Below are 12,675 nucleotides of genomic sequence, written 5' to 3' on the forward strand. Positions count from 1 at the left end.
ATTATATATTATATCTCAAATTAATCAGTTTGCTTGCTTAGATATACCTACCTAATATATATGTTTACTTAAATGTAAGATAACAGATTAGAAAATGATATCAATTGAAATTATTCAGAAGAAATTGTTTAATGAACTCTAAATGTAAAACAAAGCAGCTTTGTGGAAGAAGACCTCCCCTATACATACAGTCAAGGGTTTCAGATTACTCACTTTAAATATTTTGGCTTTTTTCTTGGTAACAAATATTTTTATGTCAATATATCAGTCACCACTTTGAAATAAATGCAGGAAATTATATTTAAAAAATCCACTCTCTACAGAAATGCTTGATCAACCTGGGAGAAGAGAAATTCCAGAATGAAGGACACTCCTATCTTCTTGTCTCCCATAAGGTATATGTCAGAGAAGTTGGATTAATATTAATATTATTGAATTAAATCATACTCCACACAAAAATGTTGCAGTAAGTCTGTTATCAAGTGTTAGGTGAATGGAAGATTTCTCCCATGACAACAATATTACAATTGGGTATGCAATATAATATTAAAATAAGGTATTGTAACAGGATAATATAATCAGATATTAAAATGGGATATACACCTGGAAATTATTGTATGTCTCATATCTCAGTTTCAAAGGTCTAGTAAAACATAAATACAACAGGATAAATAAATATATCAAAGAAATATAATTTCACTTCTAGTCACACATGAAAGCACAAACTACCTTACTTCCTGTGATTTCATGCATCACTTTTGGCTTTCAAACAAAAACTAGTAAAAAACTTTATCTTATCATAATTTAATCATACCTTTCCATTTTTTTAAAGGAGAAGATCACAGTTTGAAGCAACAAAGTGTATAAATAGCCAAAAGGCACTTGTAGATGTGCTTATTAACATCAGTATTTATCAGGGAAGTACAAATTCAGCCCATCGTGGGATGTTGCCACGCACCTGTTAGACTGACTGTTATCAAAAATATAGAAGATAAAAAGAGCTGGCAAGGAGGAAGAGGAGAATCCTGTATGCCAGCCGTAGGATTCAGAAATAGTGTACCATATGGAAAACAGATGGAGTTCCTGAAAGATCTAAAAAGTAGTAATGAATATAGACTTCATGACATCTATAACATTGGTTTACTTTTTACACACATATGAACATGTGTTTTTAACCTAACATATCTCAAAGGCCTTCCTCCACAGGACTTGCACCGGTGTACCCACCTACATCTTCTGACCCAGCACGTTTATTGTTGTCATTGTTCAGCTCATGTTTAGACAGTAATTTTGGTGAGATTTGTGTCACTTCTGACATTACTAGAAGGCACAAACTTATCCAACAAACTCCCAATACTCTTATTACATGGCTTTTACAATCTTTCTGACATCTCCTCTGCAAGGTTCCATGAGAACTAGTGCTAGACTTACTTATAGACATATGCACTGGGAATGTGATCCATAGCTCTGTAGTTTGATTGTGGTTTTCTTAAGTAGTCCTCATCTGCTGAAAGAGAACTTTCCTTGGCTATAGTTTCTCCTTCAAAATCCATAGGGAATAAAATATCCATGAAAGGAGTTACAGAGACAAATTTTGGAGATAAGACAAAAGGATGGACCATCCAGAGAGTGCGCCATCTGCATATGTAGCAGAAGATGGCCTAGTCGGTCATCATTGGGAAGAGAGGCCCCTTGGTCTACCAAACTTTATATGCCCAAGTACAGGGGAATGCCAGGGCCAAGAAGTGGGAGGGAGTGGGTAGGAGAGCAGGGCAAGGGGAAGGTATAGGGGGCTTTTGGGATAGCATTTGAAATATAAATGAAGAAAATATCTAATTAAAAAACAAAAAAACAAAAAAAATCCATGACTTCACTAGCTCTAGGTAGTTGCCTATATATTCAGTACTAGTAGTGATTTCCTTTCCATTTTTGTTGTTGTTGTTCTTAAATAGGTCTTAATTTCATTTATGGAACTGCAAGTTGCAACCAAGGTAATGGTGTGCCACTATTGCACATTTTAACTCATCTGCCTGACTGCTCAGCCATGTGGCTCATAGCTGGGTGGAACTGTTGGTTGCCATGCCTTTGGAAACGTTCAGAGCACCTTCTGATCCCTTGAAAGTTGGTTCTTGGGGAGGAGTTATTCAGGCCAGTTCTATCTCAGGGGCTAGAACTGAAATGTGTGATGTCATCAGCAATAGGAACTTCCCTTCAATCTCTAGAAGGGCAACTTAGGACAACACAATGAGCCTGTGTGTTTTGGGTAGCTCTTAAGCAACATCGACTGACAACTAAAAAGAGGGATTCTTATGATTTTGCTGGGGGCTCTTTATAGGCAGTATTTGGCTCTTTCACAGAATAGTGTTAGCCTAGATAAGAAACGTTCATTTAAACTATATGTGCATATTTTTTCTTGCATTATTATTTCATTATATAAACAGTTAATGTTGTGACTCATGATTTTTCAGACACCATTACTGCCATTCTCGTTCTTTCCAAATTTTTGAGTTGCATCATTAAGTTACTGATTTGAAATCTTTGTAAATTCTTTAGTTTCGATGTAGACACTTAGTATTATTAATTTCCCTTGTAGAACTTCTTGCATTGTGTCCCAGAGGCTTTGTTTACTGTATCTTTATTTTCATACACTTCCAGGAAATTTCTTTCTTTCTTGGTTTCTTCTCTGACACATTCATGATTTAGGAATGAGTTGTTTAATCTTCATGGCTGTGTATTTACTAGAGATTTGTTTCCTGTCAGTTTTATATTTTACTGTATTATGGTCATATGGGAAATAAGAAATTATTATTTCAATATTTTTTGTAAACTTTGTTTTGTCTCCTAGGGTGGATGTGGGTCTATTTTAGAAAAGTTTCCATGTGCTACTAAATAGACTGTGTATTCTTTGGTATTTGAATATTTTAAAATGGAGATGCTTGTTCAGTCCATTTGGTGTATGGAGTTAATTATTTCTGATGCTTTATTTTTGTCCAAATTTCTTGCCACAGTCTCTTGCCTATCTATGCTTATACCTCTCTTCAGCTCAAAAAAATTGCTTCCTCTATTCTTAGAGTTTGTTGGATATAAGTTTTTAGACTGTGTATATCACAGAAAGTTTTTCTTTCTCCTCCAATGATAGTGTATGTTTGGCTAAGTATATAAGTCTAGGTTGTGGCCCAATGCCTCCCTCTATGTGACTCTGATTTTCAGAGTTTCCATAGAGAAATCTGATATTATTCAGAGGGATTATCTTTTATACGTGATGCGATTTTTTTTCATTTTAACTTTTAATACATTCATTTTGTATTTTATACTGTTTTAATTATGATATGCGAAGGTGACGTTCCAGTCTTGCTCATGATGTTTTGTGTTCTTCTTATATATTTATATATTTAGTGTTTTCTTAATGTGGGGAAGTATACTTCTGTCTTCTTGTTGGATATATGTTCTATGTTATTGTCATGGACTGGATGCTCTACTTTCTCATATATACCCACAATTTAAGAATGTTTATTTTAATGAAGTCCCTAATTTTCTGTATGTTCCTTGTGTGTGTGTGTGTGGTGTGTGTTTTATTATTTTATATCCCTTTCTTGTGTAACGTAGATTCTCTACTTTTCAATTCTGATACTCTTTTTTTTTTTTTCTGCTTTATTCTTTCTCCTTACAAGGCTTTTCTTCAGTTTCCTAGTTTCGTTATTGGGTATTTCAATTCCATCTTCATCTCAGCTTGACTCCTCATCAGTGTTTCTCTCTTGTTATTGAATTCTATTCTCAAGCCCTACACTATCTTCATCATTTTCACTATTGGTACGTTTGTGCTTTCTTGATCATTTCTCAAGCATTTATTCCCCTAAAGCTAATTCTCCTTAATTTCATTGAGTGGATTCTTTGTGTCTTTAAAGTCCTTAAATTTGTATTCATATTTAATCATATTTATGTGGGTGTTCTTTTAACTTCTATGTCCTCATGTTCATATAGGTAATTCTCACTGTCAAGAATTTCTACAGGACTAAAAGCTTTTGTTCACAAGACTTGATCTTTAATTTTGTTGATAATTTTTTTGTAATCAAGTCTGGACCTGTAGAATTCTTTTATAATTTTTAAGATGGAATATGGACTGAGAAGGTAGAAAAAATAGAGGCTGTGTAGGTAAGTTGGGTACAGAGTTTGGAAATGACATTGGTGAAATTAATGCAGGTAGAAGGAGGAGACAGTGGGTACATTGTGTGCTTCCTAGTCTAAGCCTGGAGGCAGAATGGAAATTCTGGAAAAGATTGGACGTGATGTTGGAAGGGCTTGTCCTATAGATTGAGAGATAAGTATACAGTGTCTGGTAGAAGCAGAAAAGTACGGGCAGAATGTTTGGCTGTGGTGTGGGTGATAAGTAGATAGTGTCTGGCCTAGAGACCTGTTATGTAGGCAGGTGAGCCTAGAATCGGCTAAGCTCTGGATGTAGATGCAGGGCTAGATCAAGTCATTGGAGAGAATGGGGAAGTCAGCTAGACTCCCTATCATCCTGAAGAAGGAGATAGGTGGTCTGGTTGTATGGAGAAGTTGAATGGGCCACAGAAGGGTCCTGTCAATTGTGACAGATTCAGAGGTCCTGGCAGAAGCCTAAATGTTATGTCATGGGTACAGGCAGATTTTGTTGGACTAGGCTGGGGCACTAAATGTGAGATGTGGGATAGGTCTGGCCAGTTTAGGAAGAGTCAAGAGTAGGAAGGTCAGAAAGAAACACTGTAGTAGACCTTTAAAAGTAGTTGAGAGTAGGTCTGGCTGTACACAGCTCATGAAAATACATTTGGTTCATGTGTACACCATAAAAGTGAATTGTGTTTGTGCTCTACTTATTTTCTGTAAATCCTTGATTGCCTAGAGATGCAGAGCAAAATTGTTGACATTTGCAAAATATCTGCTTTACATAGGCACAGCTATGATGCTTTGAATAGATAGCTTTACTTTCTCATGTAATAGAAAAGTTGAAAAAAAATCATTCTTCTTCGTGACAAAATATTGATGGTAATATTATGCATCTCAAATGGTTTTGGATTTAATATTATGTTATAATATACATCTACTGGAGCAGATTCTGTATGATGAAAAGTCTCCTGGGAACATCACTTCAAGTCACACTTGTAAAAAAAAAATAGGGGATGAGCAGCTTTTGAGACACGGGATCTGCAGTTTCACAGTGATACATTTTCTCCACTCACTCACTGATATCTGTGAGCTAATTGAAGGTGGTAGATGCCTAGACATAGAGAATAACCAACATACAGAATATCCTTGGCCTCTATTGCCTTCATGTTTCAAGTTGCTCCTTTGGCTCCCACACTCTAATAGAATTTTTCTCCTCTATTTTTTTCTTTTTACTGTTTCACTTAGTCCAAGTGTACTTCAGAAACCAAAGAGGAAAAGGAACTTAGGAATGACCAGAGACACTCCAGGTGCATTCCCTTGCTAACTTTGCTTTCCTTAAAAGAATCATTCACAATATAGAATTTTTCTAATTTATTTGTTTATTTTATTTATGTTTTTACTTGTTCACTTTACATCCTGCTCATTTCCCCAATTCTAGTCACCCTTTCCCACAATCCTTCCTCTCATCTTCCCCCACCCCTCTTTTCCTCCAAAAAGATCAGGCAGATGTTGGGATTCCAGGCTTTCTGCTATAATGTTTCTTCTCTCCATTACCCTAATATGTTAACCTATACTCAGGCATGTTTTAGTTTGCAAGGACAGAGAGCCAACTGTTAGCCATTATTTAATATAGTGCCTGCCTATATCAGCATAGTAGATTTTCCACACATTTATATATCTTGTTGTTTCATGGTGTGTATGCTTACATGTGTGCATGTGTTTATAAACATATAGATGTATACATAATAACTCCTGCATGTAGAGCCCAGAAGTTCAACATCTATGTCTGTCAGCTTATTTGTAGATAAAGGATCTTCCACTGATCCTAAAACTTATGACCTAAGCCAGGCTTGCTGGCATAAAGCTCCAAGGAGCCTCTAGTAGTCAATTCATGGGTGTTCAGATAATGGACATGTTCCACTGTGTATAGCATTAACATGTATCTGAAAATTCAAACTCAGGATCTCATGCTTGGCTGGCAAGAAATGTATTGACTTAGCCATCTCTTCACACACACACACACACACACACACACACACATATATGTGTGTGTTTTCAACATTTTTGTAGTACCGTTGAAAATAATTTAATTCAATTATATAGTTTAATAACTTAAAACAATATTATTTTACCCATTAGCTAACATAATTATTACTAATGATATTCTGTCCATTACTTTGTTGTACTAAGTATTTTAAATTAATCATTGATTTCACACTGTGAACATCTGAACCCAGAGTGAACCACTTTCTAACTGCTTAGTGTCTATACAGTGCAGTAGTTAACATATTAGACAGGAAAGACTAGAGCAATTGAAATATTCCAGGACTGTTCACAAAGCCTGAAATCTGTTTCTTTCAAAGAACCCAGGCCATCACGAATTAGGAAATCAGTTGAGGGATAGTAGGAATTGCAAAAATAAATAAATAAATAAATAAATAAATAAATAAATAAATAAATAAATAAACCTGAAGGCAATTCCCCGTGAACATCAGAATCACTTCAATACTTCAACACAAGGCTTTCCACAATGAGATCCTGGATGCAAGTTTCTGCTCCCTGATATTTCCTCAGTAGAACTTCCCTTTCCAACACAGTCTAATTTCTATGGTTCCACAGCAATTTCTAACATGACCATGAAATGTATTTTTCTCTGTAGCTGAATCGATTTCCCATGTTTATTGACGTTTCTAATGTGGTATTTTTAAAGCCGTAATCCTGTCTACATCAGATGTAGCTTTTCAAATGTAGTATCTTCCTTCCTCCAAATGGAACTTGCCTTATAAGGAAACCAGGAAACAGCTTCTCTCCAGTCACAAAATTATTACTGAAGAACAAAAGAAAATGCTGGATAAATGGGTAGGAGTCCCCACACTGATGAATCCTCAGCACTCCAGTTTCTTTCCTATCACAAGCAGTATGAACCATAGTCTATGAGCATTGGACAGTCAGGAAGAAGAGAGAACATCGCGAGGTAAGTTGTAAAATGTCAGATGTGTTTCCATCATGGCGCTTCATGGATTCCACAAATTAGTTTGCTACAAATCCATTACAGGTAACAAATCTTATATATTGCTCCATCAGAAATATTATTTCTTTTGTTGCATCTCAAATTTGGAACTTTTTCTGTTCTGTTTTCTCATAAGCAAGTACACATACATCTTGCCATGCCATTAAAAATCATTTGAATTTTGTTTACTTGCTATTGTCACTGGGGGCAATTTGACACATTCCATTTTTTTCCAAACACCAAATGAGTATTTTTATGTCCTTAACATTTTCAGGTTTTATATATATAATCAGTATAAAAAAAAAAAAAACAACCAGACTTCTGTTCAACCAAAGAGCAACAAATTAGCATGCTGAATGATTTTAGGTTAGGTGGATATAAATTAATTTTACTTGAATTCATCAGCCTACAAAATGACTGGCAGAGTATAATCTTGTACTCATGAATATAAATGTCTTTTGAAATACAAAGTGCTTATGCTGGAGAGAAACAATCTGTGATGGTGGTTCAAGCGTTTCTTCTGTATTAGGTAACTGTACTACTTGGATAGATACAAAGAGGTACATTAGAGATATGTAGGTAGGCAGGTAGGTAGGTAGGTAGATACATAAATACAAACATACATAGTCATACATATATATGTACATACATAGAAGTATGAATGATACATACTATATAATATATATTATATTTTAAATAATATACTGATCTAAATATAGATGATAAGCATATATAGTGTATGTAATATATACATGATAGTTATAAATATCATCAATGTCCTTCATATTTAATTTGGCATAGGAAGGTTATAAGAATTACTTCAAGCTGTTCCTTAAGATCTAAAAGCTTACAGGAAATTTGTTGGAGTTGTTTTCTTGTGGTCTATTAAAAGTTGCTGACCATTTATTTCCTTATTGATTTAGCTACATATTAAATGGTAAGGATAATGGTATTAAAAATCACTGCTATCAGGAAGTATGTATTATTTATTTGGAATTAAAGACTTGCTCATATAAATGACTCTATAAGGTGTCCTTTATAAATTATACCTAAATTAATTTAAATTATTTATATATATATATATATATATATATATATATATATTTAAAATAAATTATATTTGGGTAAATTGATTTAAATTGAGTGTTTGTTCTAAATTTTTATAGGCAATATCACTCAGTTCAAACTAACCTATGATCCAGTTGAATAGATCATAGACCTTTTCATTATATGTCATTCTGTGTATATATCAATGCACATAGATTTTTTAAAAAGGTGTTGTTCACCTGAAGAAGACAAAAGTGTGAGGAAAATACATTGATTACCTTCAGCTAAATTTTTTTAATAAAATAGCAATAGTTCTCTTTCCTACTCTGATGGCAACAGTGCCAGGTAGGTAGACCATCTGAAACTTCCTATTCACAGTCACTCACAGCAATGATTATCACTTCAATAGCCTGAGGGATTGGACTGACAAGATGCTCACTGGTCAAGGGTGACTATCTCCAAGCCTGACCCCCCCCCCACACACACACACACAAACTCAAGAGAGAGAGACAGAGACAGACCGAGAAAGAGACAGAGAGAAACTGAAAGAATGTGAGAATAGAATACATGTTCCACTATGTTCATAGCAGCCTTATTTATAGTAGTCAGAAGCTGGAAAGAACCCAGATGTCCCTCAACAGAGGAATGGATACAGAAAATGTGGTACATTTACCCAATGGAGTACTACTCAGTTATTAAAAACAATGAATTTATGAAATTCTTGGGCAAATGGATGTATCTGGAGGATATCATCCTTAGTGAGGTAACACAATCACAAAAGAAGTCACTAGATATGCACTCATTGATAAGTGGATATTAGCCCAGAAACTTAGAATACCCAAGATACAATTTGCAAAACAAGAAAATCAAGAAGGAAGACCAATGTTTGGATACTTCATTCCTCCTTAGAATGGGGAACAAAATACCCATGGAACGAGTTACAGAGACAAAGTTTGGAGCTAAGATGAAAGGATGGACTATCCAGAGAGTGCCACACCCAGGGATCCATCCCATAATCAGCCACTAAACCCAGACACTATTGCATATGCCAGCAAGATTTTGATGAAAGGACCCTGATATAGCTGTCTAGTGTGAAGCTCTGCCAATGCCTGGCAAATACAGAAGTGGATGCTCACAGTCATCTATAGTTCCATCTATAGGATGGAACATGGGCCTCCAATGGAGGAGCTAGAGAAAGTACCAGAGGAGCTGAAGGGGCCTGCAACCCTATAGGTGGAACAACAATATGAACTAACCAGTACCCCTGGAGCTCGCGTCTCTAGCTGCATATGTATCAGAAGATGGCCTAGTTGGCCATCATTGGGAAGAGAGGCCCCTAGGTCTTGCAAACTTCATATGCCCCAGTACAGGGGAATGTCAGGGCCAAGAAGTGGGAGTGGGTGGGTAGGGGAGCAGGGCAGGAGGAGGGTATAGGGAACTTTCGGGATAGCATTTGAAATGTAAATAAAGAAAATATCTAATAAATAAAAAAAGACTCTCAAGTTTCCATTTCATCAGAAAAGACAACACACAAGCTATCACTCACTGGAGTATAAATCTGAGACTTTGGAAGCAGTGGGTCCTACACCTGATCAGAGCTGAAGTCTAGTTTGTGGCTATTTATCTGACTATTTATCTTAGTTTATTTGAATATTTATTTGTTCTTTGCACCCACTAAGAATACCAGTCACTTTCTATCTCTGCTCTTTTAGCCACATGTACCCCTTCATGTGTATGCACATGGTGGGGATGAGTACACATAGGTAAATATGTGCAAGTGAAGGCCGGGGGTTATTGTCAGATGTCTTCCTCAATTGCTTTTCATACCTTTTTTTTTTTTTTTTTCTGATAAAGACTTTCTAAATAAACCTGATCTCACCAATCGGCTGAACTTCCTAGCCAACATGCTCCAGAAATATATATGTATCTGACTCCTGGTGCTGGATTACCATAGGCGATAAGAATTGTTTGGAACTCTGGTCCCTGTGCTTGTATGACACACACTTTACAGGCTGATCTATCTTCCCTATCTCCTCTTCTTTATTTCTTCTCCCCTTACTTATACATCTGTCCATATATCAGAGAATTCTTTGATGCTAGAGAAATCTTTGTAGTTTTTGGTTTAGCAGTACTAAAAGGAACCTTGGTTAGAATAGCATATCAGATGCTAATATCATCTTAGATGTGCCTAGTGCTTTGAAGTTTCAAAAGTCTTAATTACATACATGAATATCTTTGATCACTTTAAATCTCGCAAAATCCCATGAGGCAGATACTCTGAAAGGTAACCAATGAGTCAAACTTCAGTAAAATCCCATATTCTTTACTGCAAGAGAGGGATTTACTTCTAACCTATGGCATCCAACAAAGCTGTATGCTAGGCATGTGGAAAGCAGAGGTCAAGGTTGGATTTCTTCCTTGATCACCTTCTGGCATATTTTTTTAAATGAAGAGACACGAGTGAAGCCATAGCTTATGGATTGACTAGGCTCTGTAACCAGAGAGCAACAGGTACTGCCTATTTCTGTTACACTCAAAGCTGAAGTTGCAGGTATGAAACTGACTGGATTTCTCATGGGTCCTGGGAATCTAAACACAACTTAAGTAAGCACTTCACTGATTGAGTCATATATCAAGTGTGTTTTTGTGTTTGTTTTACATACCCACAGCATCCGATGTAATGGTAAAAACTGTCCTTCCTGTGATACGTACAGGCAGCCAACAGCCATGATTTTCAAATTCAGGTTTGTTCCCTGGCCTATGAGTTCATTATACTTTTCAGTTTTCAGTGTTCACATATTATGGCTTTTGTACATCTGTATTATACATTATTCTCTAACCTCTCCCACCAGGTATGAGCCTCAAGTTACAGATGCAAACCTGTTTTGTTAATGGTGCAGAGCTTTATGGTATGGATTTTTTCCCTGTTTGGGTATTGAGTTGAGATACCTAGTTCAACTGACCAATGCAGCTTACAAAACATTTTTTTTTTTCACAGTCGTGAAAACATTTGTTTGGAAACAGATAGATGGCATGATTGACAATCCTACTTATTTTTTAAGTTGTCATATACATGTTCATACCATAAAACAATATACTCTATCATTCAGATTTTCTCATGTAAAATGTGTCTTTTGATATAATTCTTTCTCAATTAGTTAGGGACAAAATCAGGAGACTTTCTGAATCATGCAATCTACAATAGCAAACACAATTGATCAGTGGATCATAGAGTAGAGTCTGATCCATGAATTTCCTCCCTCTGTCCCTCTCTCCCTCCCTCCCTTCTTTCTTTCCTTTCTTCTTACCCCTTTCCCCCTTCTTTAGGTTTATTTAAATAAATGATCCTTTAATGATCCTTGGATATTTAACATTATTTATAGCATTACTAATACATAGTAATAGAGAAAAGTTTTTTTTAATTCAAATAAATAGCCTGGAACAACTTCTTAGTCATATATGTATTCACTTCTTGGAGGACTACATATATACACACCAATATATATATGTAAATATGTATCTGCCTGTACATGTACACTTAGATACCCAGTGTAGACACCAAGGTCAAAGAGAAAGAAAGTAAGTGCACTCATCTTTAAAAGTATCCAACAAAGCTGTATGCTAGGCATGTGTTTGAGGAACAGTTCTTTCTGTTGTAAAAAGCTCAGTTTGATGAAATTTCAGAAGAAATTTCATTTTAAAAACATTTTAGACTTTAGACACATAAAGAGAACAGTCACAGACTCTTTAAATCAGGAACAATGATAATGCCCTGTCATATCTGGACCTAAAGTTACAGCAGCCTGTCATATTTATGGAAGTAGCAATAAAATCAATACTGGGAGTAACTTCATTTAAGTGTCTGTTTTGATATTTTATCTTGGCCTGGGTTATATTTCAAAATTAATGTGATCATTAAAGTCCATTACTTTGTGTCCAGGACAACAGTCATCATTTCAGTAATCATCACTTTTAACAGAGCAGAGTGGTATAAATGTCACCACCCATTGCTACATCTCTATACATACTTATAAATGAACCATCTTTCTTCCACCAGTAGTTAATACAAGTAATGTTTATCTTATAGAAGATATTGTTAAGTTTTTAAGCAAATAATGCTTTTCCAATGCTGACATGGCAGGAAACAAAAATAACTATGTCCATGATTTATTCAAACTAAATTATAGATATGCACTTCACAAAATGTGCTGTTTGCAGACATTTCTCTCTTCTCTCTTCCTTCTCCCTTCTCATCTCTCTCTCTCTCTCTCTCTCTCTCTCTCTCTCTCTCTCTCTCTCTCTCTCTCTCTCCCTCCCTCCCTCCCTCCCTCCCTGTGTGTGTATGTATATGTTATGAGTATGTTTGTGCATATGTTTGTGTGTCTGCATATGTTTTTGTGTCTGTGTTTCCTGTATATACAAATATATATTTGTTTGAGTTAATTTTTGAGACACAGATTTGGGACACATACCTT

The sequence above is a fragment of the Mus caroli genome, unplaced genomic scaffold (genome assembly GCF_978045245.1).
Source record: "Mus caroli unplaced genomic scaffold, Mus_caroli_1 scaffold_9, whole genome shotgun sequence".
Classification (NCBI taxonomy): domain Eukaryota; kingdom Metazoa; phylum Chordata; class Mammalia; order Rodentia; family Muridae; genus Mus; species Mus caroli.